At 43.9% G+C, this 14,418-nt stretch overlaps 1 protein-coding gene across 1 annotated transcript in view; it reads right to left on the reverse strand.

Annotated features, from left to right (window-relative positions):
- Nucleotides 1–13,990, reverse strand: part of gli2a (GLI family zinc finger 2a) — an 82,459-nt gene extending 68,469 nt beyond the window's left edge. Inside the window, exon 1 of the mRNA XM_065962411.1 lies at nt 13,524–13,990. The gene's annotated coding sequence lies outside the window, so the exon portion shown is untranslated. The remainder of the gene's footprint in view (nt 1–13,523) is intronic.
- Nucleotides 13,991–14,418: the final 428 nt, after the last annotated feature.

A 14,418-nucleotide genomic window follows, 5' to 3' on the forward strand; every position in this document is an offset into this window, starting at 1 on the left:
AAAACTGAAAGAAACAACAATGGGAGCATTTCAGAGTTTTGTAAACAGCAGGAAGTCATGAGTCAGATGTGATTCATGCAATATGCAAGCTTTGCAAAAAAACAAGATAAATGCTTCAGCACCACAACCAATCTCAGTACAGCTAACAAGAAACCATCCTGATGAGCCGCTAGCGACAACAGCTAGGCCCACAACACAGAGTCAGGGTGCGCTGTCCCGGCTTGCAAACCATGATGATTTCAAGTCAAAATGTCCGGCAACTTCTAAAAGGACTTAGAAGACCCCACACTTATTTTATGCTTTATTTGTAAAGACGTAGACCCATTCAGAATCGCTAATAACGAAGGCTGCAGGCAGCTGCTTAATGAGTGTGAGCAATGCTAGGTGATCCCCACTCGATGGTTTATTTCAAAAACAGTGGTGCATATGTAAGTTAAGTTGTTTGCAGCAAAAAGACATTCTGATTAAGACACGTCGACAAATAGTCAAGTTAAACCAGAATATTATTGTTGCATTAAAAAACCAAAAGTAAAAGAGACAACCGAGAGGGCTATTTCAAGTTTTTAAAAAAGTGAAGAATAGGCTTTAATTTGTATCCTGAGGTTGTGGGAAATACCCAGCTCTAGTGTCCTACTAGATAAAATGACTGTTTTTTATAAACGAGGCTTTGAAATAAGTGATGGAATGACTAGTAATTCATTAATATTCGTTATTCATGTTAAACAAAAATGGGTCCAAGCAATTAAAGGACTAGCCTGTCAGGGTAAAATACATGCCATTTCAGTGAAAGTGCATTAATCAGGCACAAGGATTAAGTTGTGTGTCAGTTTCACATCTGCAGGCCAAAAGCTATTTAACCCCAAAGTATGTCAAAGTAGGGAACATTTTTAAACAGAAAGACTTCCCTATGAAGTCAGAAAAGTAGAGGATAGAGCAGAGACTTTACATCATGATGTTCCTCCACCACCAGACTTCATTCTGATTGACCATCCAGACATGCCACTTAACCACATCAGGCGCAGGGAAAAGACTGAGGTAATGGGGGAAAGTCACTGTTGTGTTTTCTTCTGCCAAGGTCAGACTTTACAGTCATAAGGAGTTTGGATTTTTTCTTTTTTTTCTTGAGTGACTAGTTTTAGAGATTTTTTTCCTCAGAAATCTTGAAAACAAAGAATCGCTTGACTTGAAAAATTAAAGATTGAGGGCGTTAATAATGTTTCATCCTTTCCTCCCCATCTTTGTCTTCTCTCTCTGAACTCCTCTTCCTCTCGCTGTTCCGTTTACCTTCAGCCCCCTCTTTTGTTATGAGACCTGGTGTGTGTTTTTCTTCACGCCCCAGTCAGTTTCAAGTGCTCCTCTCCTCCACTACCGTTCAACAGCTCCCCTTTCACCAACACTGAAAGGAATGCAAACACACATCAAAAGAGGCCCTCTCATTTTGAAGATTTCCAGGCTTTGCTCTTCTTACTTTCTTCCTTCCTATCTTTCAGTCAATATGATCCGCATGCTGGTAGGCTCTCTTTCCTGGCAGCACACACACACTCAACTCACACACATGCAAAGTCAAGCTCATCGACTGCTGTCCCACACTCTGCTCACTTGGCAAATGTAAGCCAGATGGAAAGGTGAGGTGCCTGCCCCTATGCCACCTGCAGCCCTATCTCCTCAGGTTTCTGAAGCTCACACTCATGCAGGTCAACAAAACAACATGCAAAAGCCAAAATATGGTTTTGTTTTACATATTTTTCTGTCTCCATCACAGAGGGTAAATTGACCTGATTTGTTTTTTTTATTTTTATGTTAACTTCTAAACTAACAATTTAGAAGTTAGAAGTTAACAGTTAAGAGACTCAGTGTGTTGTATTTAAGCTCATATTATTGTAAGTTACTATGTGTGTTTGATAGATTGTTTGGAGGAGTGGATCGACACACGTCAAGTTGTGGGTTGGTAGTCTTTATTGAAATACTCAAAGGAGGACAGGAGGAGTCATAAGAGTGATTAAGGGCGCACTCACACTATGACAACCCTTACCGTGCCCAAGCACGTTTGACCCCAAAAGTCCAGTGTGTTTGACTAGTGTGAGTACTCCGTCCCGCGCTCAGGCACAGCACACTGCCTTGGCCCTGGAACGGTTGGAAGAGGTGTGCTAAGGCACGAGCATAAGCACGGGTTCACAACGTGGACATGAAGTTCAATCGATCCCTGTCTCTATTATCGAGAAACCCCGGGGTCTTCTGGCTGTATCTGACTAAAATCACTCAAAATAAGTCTCAAAGTCAGTAAAGTTGCTGACATGTTCTCGGTGTTGTTCTTCTCAGATATGCGCCCTTTTGGGGTTTTTTTTGAGTCCACCTGTCTTGTAGACTTAAGCATGCTTCACGGTCCAGTAAAGCCATGCATGTGTTGTATTACGGCGTCATTTACAAGAGGTGACCGTGCTCAGGCCGGGTTAGTCCTGGAGCAGTGTGAGTGCAGGCCAGCGAGGGAATGGGGAGGGGGGGGCTGTAGTTTTAACTGTGATACAAACGTAAACAATCCAGTCTGAGCACCGCTACCGCTCTTAACCCTTTCTCCAAAAACAGCCTCAAAGGAATGCTGGGACTGTCAGATCTAATTTACAGGTGGACAGGTGTAGGAGCAAAGGGGGGGTCCCCTCCGGTTTCTTCACTTTGTCCTTCAAGTATATAATAATTCATACAAAATCCAGCTGTTTTTCTCCACACAAGGCCTCAACCTTCAACCATCTTGGCTCGACTCGTTTCTCTGCGACAGTTTCAAGAGAATTCATCGAACCAAATGTTCCACGTGAGCTCCTTTCACTTTCAAACATTGCCTTCATTAGAAAACACGGCTCATTTTTAGTCCTGGCTGCCACAGCAACAGTCCAGCGGTACTCATTGATGGGATTTCTTAGTACTCTTAAATATTCCTTTGAGTATTAATAATTTTTTGTTCTGCCTCTGTTGTTAATCTTTACTATGTGACCAGTCTGAGCTGGAGTCACTTGGCCGTTGACTGCAGTTGGGTGATTCTGAACTGACATGGCACACACACACACACACACAGAGTCTGTTTACAAGAACTGGAGTGGGTTTGAACAAGTGCCTTAAACCTGCATTCTCTCTAATGACCAGTAGGGGGCAACCTGTCCAAAAAGTCCATGTTAAAAAAAATCCATTCTTCTCACTTGATTTATTATATCAGCAAACATTTTTAAACATGGAGGTGATGTCATACATGTGTCAATTGAAATAAATCTGGTTTAATCTGAAGTCCCATCGAGAAAATGAGTTACTGTGTGGCGCGACTTGCTTGCTTTCCAAGTCCCTACAGCAGCTATGAGAAACATTTTGTTCAGCATTCAGTTGTAGTAAAAGCAAAGCAATAGTCACTGCTCTTAGTCTTAGATGCACATGGTAGCATCACAGAGCCATGCATATAACAAAGGGAAGGTTTATGTTGACAGATGATACACAGCCATGGACGGCATCCTTCACAGACCTGTGTTAGAGGACAAGTTCAGACTGGGACAGGGTGCACATTCTCTGCGGGTGAATCACTTGTCTTTGGAGAAACATCTCCCTGTGAAGATTTAAAGCGCAGGTCTAAAAGGTCATGAAGGAGATTGTGAACGGTCTGACAGCAACACATTAGCCATTAGGCTGAGTCAGAGGCAGAAACAACATCACTACAGGCTGTCACACACGGCTCATTCAAGCGGGAAGCAGGATAACCACGCTTTAGTTTTCCTTTAAACCAGTGAGCAGGTTTTCTATAGGCACGCCTTTTGAGTGCTTCCCTTGTCTCAGAAACTCATGGAAATTGAGGGGTAAGGGGACTATAAACCTGTCGAATTCTATTTCTTTTTATGAATGTCCTGTCTGCTCCAAACAGTTACAATCTGCAGGGATATGGGGACACTAATCCTAAACCAAACCCCAACCATCCAGTGGATTGCAGAAGATACAGAGTAATGAGCAGTTAACAACTGATGCAATAAAGAAGGCATCTAAAACAGCAGAGAAAAAGCCCTGTGGATGAGTTCTTACCCCACCCCTGAACCTGACCTTTCCTGCTAGTAAAGGCAATATCCTGTGGTTGATCTCTTCGTCTCCCTCAACCAACAGAAAACAGATGTGGAGCTCAGGGCCTACACACAGTCCTGGGGGAAGAAGCCAAATGGATGCAATTGGGTTTTTTTTTTTGTCTACAGCGAATAAAACCGCTGAATGAACAGACACTGAAGCAAGAGTGAAGAATAAACTTACAAACCAGCAGAGGTGGATTTGGTTACAGGAGAAGGCATGAGGTGCCCCATATTTAAACCTGGCCCCATATTTAATTATCTAAATGACAAATAGACGCAACATTTTTTAACTGCTCCAGCTCCAGTTGGGCTGCGGCGGCTGCAACCCAATCCCTGCAAGGAAATGGGCCTGATGAAAAGTACATCCAGTGAAAGTGACAGTCTGATAGGGCTGGGAAATATATCGAGTTTTCAAGACATTTTTAAACGAGATATAGGGTAAGACAATATCGTTAACCTTCATGAACAAGGGAGTTTCTGTTCTACCTCTGCCTTCAACAGTTTGTGATTTTGTGACTTTCTTGTTTAAATGAATAATTCCCATCCAACACACCGGGTCACATTCACCAACCGTTCTTAAGAACAAGTTTGAACTCTAACTTTTTAAGTAGATTCTGGGACTCTCTCTTACGCACACTTGAGTGCTGACCGGCTCGGGCAAAGTGACTGATCATACAAATCAGAGTGGTCTTAAAAAATAAATACACTACTCCTCCTGACACTTCAGTTCACATTAAGTTTATGTCATCACGTGCGTCTTTTTCTTTTGTGTTTCAGTGTAACCATGACCCACACTGATGAATAAAACAGCTTGTTTAGTTCTGACCTCCTGCAGGAGAACCTCCACCTCACAACTTATAAAGTTTCTTCTCCATTTGGAGTCCGGGGCTCCGCCGGCACCGCCTTCAGCCCTCCGTCATGGCATCTCCACAGCCTTATTCCTTTTGCTACCTGCATGTGTTTCTGTGTGTCTGCATGGCCCAGCACTCATGCCCTTTTATGGGCATTAGTGGGCAGTTACCTATGCTAATGGAGAACAACAGGCACGCTTTTTCAACTTATAAACACAAGGAGATGAGAACACGGCTGCGAACAATTCAGCACATTTTTGGAACACGTTGATGAATCTGACGCATGAAAATTTCTTAAGAAGATATTGGTGAATGATGCTCATTATCTGTGTAACAAGAAGACCAGCAGCTCCTATATTCTGCACGGTAAAAAGACTGTTTTTGTAAATGAAGTCTGATTGGTTTAAATAAAGAAATTAAGTTGCTACTGGTTTCAGAATAAGCAACTTGCTCGTTAAAAAAAGTTTTCTTCTGTTATATCGTTAAAAACAGTCAGGGGCCAAATAAATGCTGCTTGCAGTGTTGCCAGATCTCGCGAGGGAAACAAGCAACCAGCTCTATGGAAACAAGCGACCTGGCTCCTCAAATAAATCAAATGAAGCCAAACAGGTTACCTAACCTACCACATAGTTTAAAAGAGAGGTCACTTGATAGCAGTGTGTATATATATATATATATATATATATATATATATATGGGGGGGGGGGGGGGCTGCGTGTCAGATCGGGCGGGCGGGCTAACCAAGGAAATAGGGTTGTGGACGGATCCTGGAAAAGGACAAACTATCGCGATCGTGTTTGGCTTTATTGTGGAGAGTTGGGAGTGAATCAGTAGGGGTTCATACAGGGAGCAAAGCAAGCCCAAACAACCAACTGCACTTTAGAAAACAAGCCCAAAAACCCACAACCTGCGACTGACGATATTTGCAAGCGACTTTACAGAAAAACAAGCCCGAAGTCGCTTATAACAAGCGGACCTGGCAACACTGGCTGCTTGTCTCACATTCATGAAAACAACACAATGACTCTGGCAGCTTAGGCTCTGGAAAGACTGTGATGAATTTCACAAAATCATTAATTCATTATTTCACCTGCATATCTCTTTCTGCTGACATCTCACAACTGAATGACACCAAACTGACCCTGTAACCCTGTAATGACGGTGTGTCTGTGTGTGTGTGTGTGTGTGTGTGTCAAAGTCACAGCTGTCACTGGCGACACATTGCACACTGCTGAGTCAGGTCGGCTTCCTCTCTGAAGCATTTGGACGGGGTCGTTCATCCTAGACGTGTTGTTAGCACTCAGTCTCCACTGCTTCAGCTGTCAATAGCCCCGGCAGCTACTTATGCAAGTGTGTGTGTGTTTGTGTGGGTGTGTGTGTGTGTGTGTGTATGTGTGTGTATTCCTGAGTAGAACCACACCAGATACGCCAACAAGTAACTCAGTGAAGACTGGGCCAAATCAAACTTGGCATCAGCTCCCCTCAGGTTTCCCTGCGGTGTCGCTTCCACATTGTTGTGGTGAGTTGAACACTCCAGCAGAAGTGCTTGTGATAGTTGTCACTCTGCGTCTGTGGTTGTGAGTTTGTGGCGCACACACGAGCCAGCTGCCGCTACGTCCATGTCAGATCACAGGCCTCTGGTGACCGGAGGGGGCTTCCCTTGAAGATGGGGGGTGTCAGCGTGTGCTTGTGATGGCAGGGGACCCGTCAGGAGCATCTGTCAGAGCATGTCACCAGGTGAGATCGTGCTTACTACGTCCTTTATGACGTCACCAAATGATAAACGTTTCTTTTTTCTCAAAGCGTCCGTCTTTGTTCCCACTTTGCACACTATAGTTACTGTTCGCATTCACTCTTGTTCTCACGGCTACAAAATATAGGGAACTATAATTGACACAATTCTGAGCCAATATGGAGGTCCTTTGAGGTCATCTTCCAAATGTGGGCCAAGAAGACAATAATGTAGTTAGTTAGTTATGTGGAGTGTCACTTTAATAATGTGTTCTGATTCATGAGGTATTTTGTGGTGGTGGTAAAGCAGACTATAACGTGCGGTTTCCAAAGGTTTTGCTGCTACATCAGACGGTGAGCACCCCACTGGGTCGTTTCTAAAGCGTAAGCGCAGCCTTGAGCAGCCGGACTCGCGGGTTCACAAGATCACAGGAGACCTACAAGATCACACGGGAACCAAGACAAAAACATGCAAACAACATGCATGATCAGGAGTCTGTACATTGGGTTTTATTTGTAAATTGACAGGATGCTCTGTGCGTTCACTAGTTGGACTTCCTGGAGCCAAGCAGAGTGGCGCTGCTGGTACGCGCAGCTCCACCCTTGGCGGTTGGAGTGGAAACGGGCAATAACTAGCGGGGGGGGGGGGCGCTATCAACTGTGGAGTGTGAGTAGTGGACAGAAGGTGGCCCACATAAATCCTATGGAAACTGCCAGACAGTAAAACACTACCTTCATTTTAAACGTTCAAACTCCAGCTCTGATAGACTTTAATTTTCTCCTAAAAAAAACAACATGCATCGGGCTCCATGTAGATATTCTGCTGTCTTCAACAAATGTTCTCTCCTGGAATTCTTGGCCTCACTGCGACCACCTGTTGACAGCACAGAGTTCACCCTAAGAGCAGCCTGGCATTGTGAAGCCTTGCATGTGAAACAACTGGGCGCGGAGGAGATGGCACTGCATGCAAGAGTGCGGTTTTCATTCCACTTTCCCCTTTTGATGAGCTGATTACAAAACATGAGCAAACCTCGATTTGGCGCAGAGCAAGAGACGGAGAGAAAAGAGAGAGAGAGAGGAGCTGATGGCAGCAGAAGACATGTTGAGAAGGAGGAGGAGGAGGAGGGGAAGGTTTCGGAGCTTGTTGCTAAAGACAACCACATGTCTCTTTATCCAAGCTCAACTCTGACTCGCTCTCTCTCTCTCCCTCTCTTGTCTCCGGATTCTATCTGAGAGGAGACTGTGGTTTGGCATGAGGTCAGCAAGATTTTGGAATCTAATATCTCTCATCATATGGAGACAGAAGAAGAAAGAACCCAACCAACCCTGCCCATGAGGCTTTGTATCCATGGGAGGGCCTTTAGTGTAAATCAGAAGTTACTAAATAGTTGCCCTCTCCCCTCCTAACACAAACCCTGAAGCCAGCAGCACAAACACATCCCACCTCCCTCTCCTCATGTCTCCTGTATTCTGGTTGATTTTCTTGTCAGTGGCCTCTGCATGGACCCCAAACTCTGCTTCTGCATCAGATTAGAGCCCCGGGGGCAAACAACACAGACAATGCGCCATTGTCTGCGAGTCTGTGTCATTTTATCTGAACAGCTCACAGTCACATAGAAAGGCCTGCAGGGACGTTTGATGAGGAAGCGATGACAACGATACATGGAAGGAGAATCATGAGCTTTCTTCTTTCAAGAGCCAAACAGCTGATCATCTGTTTACGGCGACGAGACAGGAGATCATTTAGTAGAGGAGCGGAAGCATAAATAAGCTCTCCCGAGAGAGATGCCAACTTGTGCAGTTTTAGTCTGACACTTAAGACCACGTCATCCAACCTGAGAGTCTCAGTCACTGGCCTTATAAAACTATTTGTATTATATATTTTTTTCATTTTTAGAAGCATGGAGACAAATTAACATTTAAAGCAGTGTGTCCTCATATTGCAAAAATTCTACATGACGTGTGCATATTCCTACATTGTCACATACAGGATCAATAAAGTATCTATCTATCTATCTATCTATCTATCTATCTATCTATCATACAAACACTTGATGGTCTATCTGTCCAGGTTGGAGCAACTTCTCAGAGTATCCTGTACCTCCTCAAAAATGTAACTCCCCATCCACAAAGTAGACCACAAGCCCTGTGATTGGTCCGCTTGGTAGCGTCGTATTTCCTGCATTTATAACATTCCCCGGTATTCTTCCACAACTGATTCAGCAGCCGTCCATTCCTTCTCCTCCGATGTCTCCTCTCTTTTCTTCTTTGCAGTGATTTCAGTATAATCAACTACTGCTCAATATTTATCTTCTTGCACCTACAACAAGATAACCATCAGCTAAACGTGTATCGTACTGTGAAAAAAGTGAAGGCAAACACAACCAATCCAGAGTGTTGAGATAAAAAAAAACAACCCGTCACTCTTCATTGTCCACAAGAGTTTATCTTGTGCAGAGATAATGAAATTAGCCTCCCCATCCCCCCGCTCCTACAAATGAAGTGACCTCCTGTGACCTGGCAGGGTTTTACCCAGAAGACCCCAGATCAGCGAGCTCCATTGTTCCTTTGTGAGCCCGCAGACAATGATGATGTTACTGCTCAAATGCTTCTGGGGAAACTTGGTTTCCGATGAGTCAGGGTGTGAGTTAAGGAGTGTGTGAGGGTTCGGCCAGAATGTGACGGGAAGATCACATCATGCATCTCACAGAGGAAAGTGTAAACCAAACCGAATCTGTTGACCTTTTTCTCCACTTTAGAGACATTCACTGACATCTTGAGCTTCTTCTTTTGCAGTTTAAGAAAAGAATAGGCTTGTATGAAACTGTAACTGATGCTCATCACAACTTCTTACAGCCCAAAATGGCATCTTAAAAAAGCTGTTTTTGTCAAACCTGCACTTCAAGACCCAATACTGTCATTTACAAAATGACAAAATGCTGCAAATCCTTACATTTAATAAGCTAAAGCCAGCGGATGTTAAACATTAAGCTCGAAAAAACCAACATGATTCACTCATAATCAAAACATTTGTCAAGTCATTCTCTTCGGACGGATTAACTGATTTCCTGACTTTCAATGCAATGTCAGACAGTTGTCAGAAAATCATCATTACAGTTTTCCACGGCTCTAATTAAAGTCTTCAACTTCTTTTTCAAAATCAAACAATTAAAACCTCAGACTTTTTATCAACAGAATAACAAAATGCAAAGTCTTTGATTTGTGATGCTGGAGGCAGCAAATGTTTAACGCTTTTACGAGGGCCCGACCGATACAGGAATTTTGTGGCTTATATCGATATTAGGGAGAGGAAAAACACCATACACAGATCTATCGGCAGATATCTTTCTCAGAGCTATGTACGATCCGTAGAGATAGATTTAGATTTACACATTTATTCCCCAAGCCCAAAATGACTTCAGTAATCTGCCTCTTTTGTCCAACTAAAGCCAGATCTTACATTTTAGAAGAATGAACCAGAAAATGTTTAATCATTTTATGTTTGAAAATTCACCAAGCACTGAAATCTAAAAAAAACTTCTGGATAATGTTCTATGTGATTGATTCATCGCTGCAGCTCTAGTTGTAAGACCTTGTTCTGTGACTCCACATACCATTCGCCTTAGCCGTCTATTTCCGCTGCAATTGTGAGTTCCTGTTTCAGTGATTGATGAGGTCATTCTGTCTGTAATGAGCGTGTCACTTATTTTACCGTACAGCCCTTAAAATAGCTTGTTAAATGCACATCAGCCTTTTAGTTACTTCTCAACGAGGTGATTTTAGAGAGCGGGCGGTGTGAACGGCTTCTTTTGATTGAAGCATAACCTCCGCTTCAGTTCTGGGAATCGAGTACCCACTCGTAGCTGCTCCAGTGTGAAGAAGGGAAAGCAAGAGGAGTGGGAGGGGGGGGGATGTGCACCCCCCTTTTTCAACAACTCTACTCTCCCCCCCTAACCCAGATATGATGTGAGCCTTTTTAACCTGACACACTTGAAGGGGAATGAACAGGACGCCTCGAGGGCGATGAAACAACAGGCGTTTAAATGAGTGGGGATTGTCCTGTGCCGTCCTCATGCCAAAAGCAAAGGAGGCCGGATTCAGTGAAGGGCCCTACACATGAATGTCAGCGCTCATCTCTCTCTCACTCTCCACTTTTCCCTTGGTCTGAAGTGCAGGGTGACTGAGACGGATCGCAGTGGCATCACTCGACAAATAGCTGCCTTTTACAGCCTCCCTAAACGGCCATTAAAGTCCCATCAATTCATCCCATTGCCTACACATGGGTTCGTTTCAGCCCTGGATGGACCTCCTTTGTGGACTCCAGGCCTCACGGATCTAAGAAGGGACGACACCATGAAGGCCAGAGTCCCACACGGATCACTAATGCTGTAATAATATTCAGAAACATGAATTATTATTTGTAAAAGTAAATGATTGATCACAGCTGCAAACATGTGCTGCTCACTGACTCTCCAGTATGAACTCATTCCTTTCTTGATAATTTAACTGTTGCCTCTTGGCCTAAACATAACCAAACCGGCCACTTTTTGTACCTAGTTAGATTGAGAACAAGATCCCTGATTTGCAGCAATTTCCTGGAAGATGAGGGCTGTTTTCAGCTTAGTATTTCTGGTGCAAAATATACTTCCATACATTAGTTTGAAGCGCGCTCTTACTGGCATGAAAACGAAAAATATGTGTTAATGTCTGTGACATTCATGTTGTGTTTTTGTTACAGTTTCACAGACTTTATTGACGTTGCAGCTACAGTATGTTCACAGCGGGTCAGAGGTTTTCACAGCAGCCGCTCCTCTTCATCCACAGCCACTGAATTCCAGTGCAAACCATTTTTTTTAACCTAACCACGGAGACCTAAGAAGTGCTCCCCACACCCCACCCACCACAGGCTGCCGTTTTCTTCAGTCGGCCATCATGAGGTGACAGCCTGCTCAACGGCTTCATCGGTACAGTCGAGAGGAGGATCGCAGTGGGATGGGATGGTGCTGAAAGTCTTTCTCTCTTCTTTTTCTGCAACTTTTTGAGTTTACTCAGCAGGAGTGGGTGGTGGAGGTGGAGGAGGAGGGTGGTGTTAATGGGGGTGCTCCTCCCCCTCCTAAGAGTCACTCAGACTTCACCCTCTTCACCCTCTCCTCCAACCCTCCTCTGTGTCCCTGTACGCTAGACTTCATCGGTATTTGCTTTCAAAAAAAGCTGCACCCCTCCCACCTCCTCCTCCTCCTCTCCTCCTTCTCAGCCTTTACACCCCCCAACACACACAAACACAATCGCACACACACACATCGCGTCGCTCCTTTTTCCAGTATCTGGTTCATTAAATTTTCTGCAGACTTCCAGAAAAGAAACACACACACACACACAAAAAAAAGAAAGCAGATCAATAAAGTGAGGCCTGTGCACGGAGGCGATGTGTGAAAACGGGGGCCACAGACGCATACATCCAGGGGCTGGGCTGTGGAGATGAAAGTGACATGGCCACTATGGGTCCCTGAACGCTGCAGAGCGGAGCCCCCGAACTGAGTCTGAATGAGCTGAATAGGCTCATCCATTCTTTACTCCTTTCACTCTCCGTAGGCCTGAACTGTTGGAACTCTTCATTCCTCACAATGGCCAAATGCACTAAAACTTTTTCCTTTTTTTCTCATGCAAATCAGCCTCAGGACTGACTGGGGTTGTCATCATGTGAAGCGGAAAACACACATGCAAGTAGTCTAACTCGATTAAAGATCACCAGCATTTTTAATCATGAACTTTTATGCATTCTCAAAATGTTTTACTTGACTTGTTTCTTTTTTTTTTTTTAAATGTTAAAACTTAACATTTTGTTTACTTTTTAAAGTCTGTTTCTTTCTGATCAACAAACATCATCCAATGAGGGGAGCTGTGCGATTTTTAAATGGGAATCTTTAACAGCCCCCAAAACAGCTTCTTCTTAAATGTAGGCCAAAACAACTAACTAAAAAAAGTGGGGCTCATAAGTCCACACATGAGTTTGGAGATCATTAGCAGCCCCTGTTAGATAGGCGTAAAAGCCAACAGCAAATATAGCTGCTTAAGGGCCCCACAAAGGCGTCAAGTGTTTGTTGACTGCTCAGGCAAGAGAGCAAACAGTAAACTTTGAATCTTTCAACAATAAGCACACATCTCCCACAGTCGTGTCACAGGCACTAATGTGTCCGCGCTGCTACCGCCTCATGTTTGTTTCTGTTTCTCTGTAGCATTAAGAGATTAAAAAGTAAAGTGCTGCGAAAGTGAGGAAGGAGTTTGAATGACTAAACGAGATTAAAGCAACATTGCAATTGATTAAATTGGTTTGATCCAATCTTTTTGGAGAAATTAGCTACAAAACAAGTTCCTTTCTTGATGTGTGGAAACATCATTATAAATAAAAATGGAAGCTGTTTTTTTTTTTTACTGGATTTGCTTCCTAGATCCAGCAAACAAAAATAGCGTCACTGTTACGATGTCTTCACTAAAAATAAAAAATAAAAAGTGCTGCACCATTATGTTATGTTTTAGGGATAGGCGCCGAGCTTTCCGATCACATCTCTTCCCATATGGATCAAATTGCAGGACCAAACATTTTTTGGATTCCTGTGTCAGATAAGTTCAAAGTGCAAATGAGATGTGAAGCTGCCCTGAGCCTCATCTGCCGCTGACACGCAAGGCAGCACAGCGACAGGACAGGAGGAGGAGAAAGCAGCAGTGAAACACATTTTAACGACCGTAAAGTGTGAGCCAAATCTGGAAAAATTAACAAACAGAACCAGCAAAGCAAAAAATAATGAGCCTCTACTCAAACCCACAGCTGTCAACATCCAAACAAAGTTCTTACCTTCGCCGCCGTCTGTTTTCACGTCTAAACTGAGGTTCTTCCACTCTTTTTTTTTGTCCGAGGAAAACTTTTGCCTGCAGTCTGGTTCCTGTAAACTAGCACAGCGCTGGCACCACCATCGAACGCACAACGCGCAAAAAACGCGAAAACTCCATGAACCGAGTGAGAGAAAAAGTTAGGAGAAGTTTGCACGGCATTACCTCCCCGTGCTGTCCCGGAGAGTGTTTCAGTGCGGAGCAGAAGTCGAGTCGAACTTTTTCTTACAATCCATCTTCTTCTCCGGGAGTTTGCGTGCGCTCTCGTTTGCGTGTTTTACGCGCTTCTCAGCAAACTAACATGATGCGTAAAAGCTTTGATTTAAAAAAAAAATAAAAAAATGTAAACTAAAAACGGTTTATTGGCTTCACTCGGCAGTTGTAGCAGAGACATGCGGTGGTGTTGAGATCTTCAGGCTGCTGATCTGTTTTCAATCCAACCCCCCTCTTCTTTCTCCTTCCCCCCCCTTCACCATCTCCTCCTCTCTCACTCCCCTCGCTCCCTGGTGAGTTGGGCCATTTGCTGTACCAGATGGGCCGGGCTAACTCTATCCAGCAGTTGTGGACGGGGGGAAAAGTTAGATGAAGTTTCATTTATTGCTCGATTCTTCACGGGATTTGCAGTCAAGAAACTCGATAAGAGCCACTCTTGTCCTCACTTTACAAGTCGCAGGAGATATCACGATACATGCACTTGGTTGCAGTGCTCCAGAAATCAGAGCTTTTTGTTGATCAGTTTTAAATCAACTTTCTTGCTGTTACAAAATGAGCTTTGGTTGATCAGTTTTTCTCTTCTCCTTTGAGGGGGTGGGTGGATAATGAAGGCACTTTTAGATCTCAAACAAACCAAACAATGGCCA

This window comes from Labrus bergylta, chromosome 13 (assembly GCF_963930695.1).
Source record: "Labrus bergylta chromosome 13, fLabBer1.1, whole genome shotgun sequence".
Taxonomy (NCBI): Eukaryota; Metazoa; Chordata; class Actinopteri; order Labriformes; family Labridae; genus Labrus; species Labrus bergylta.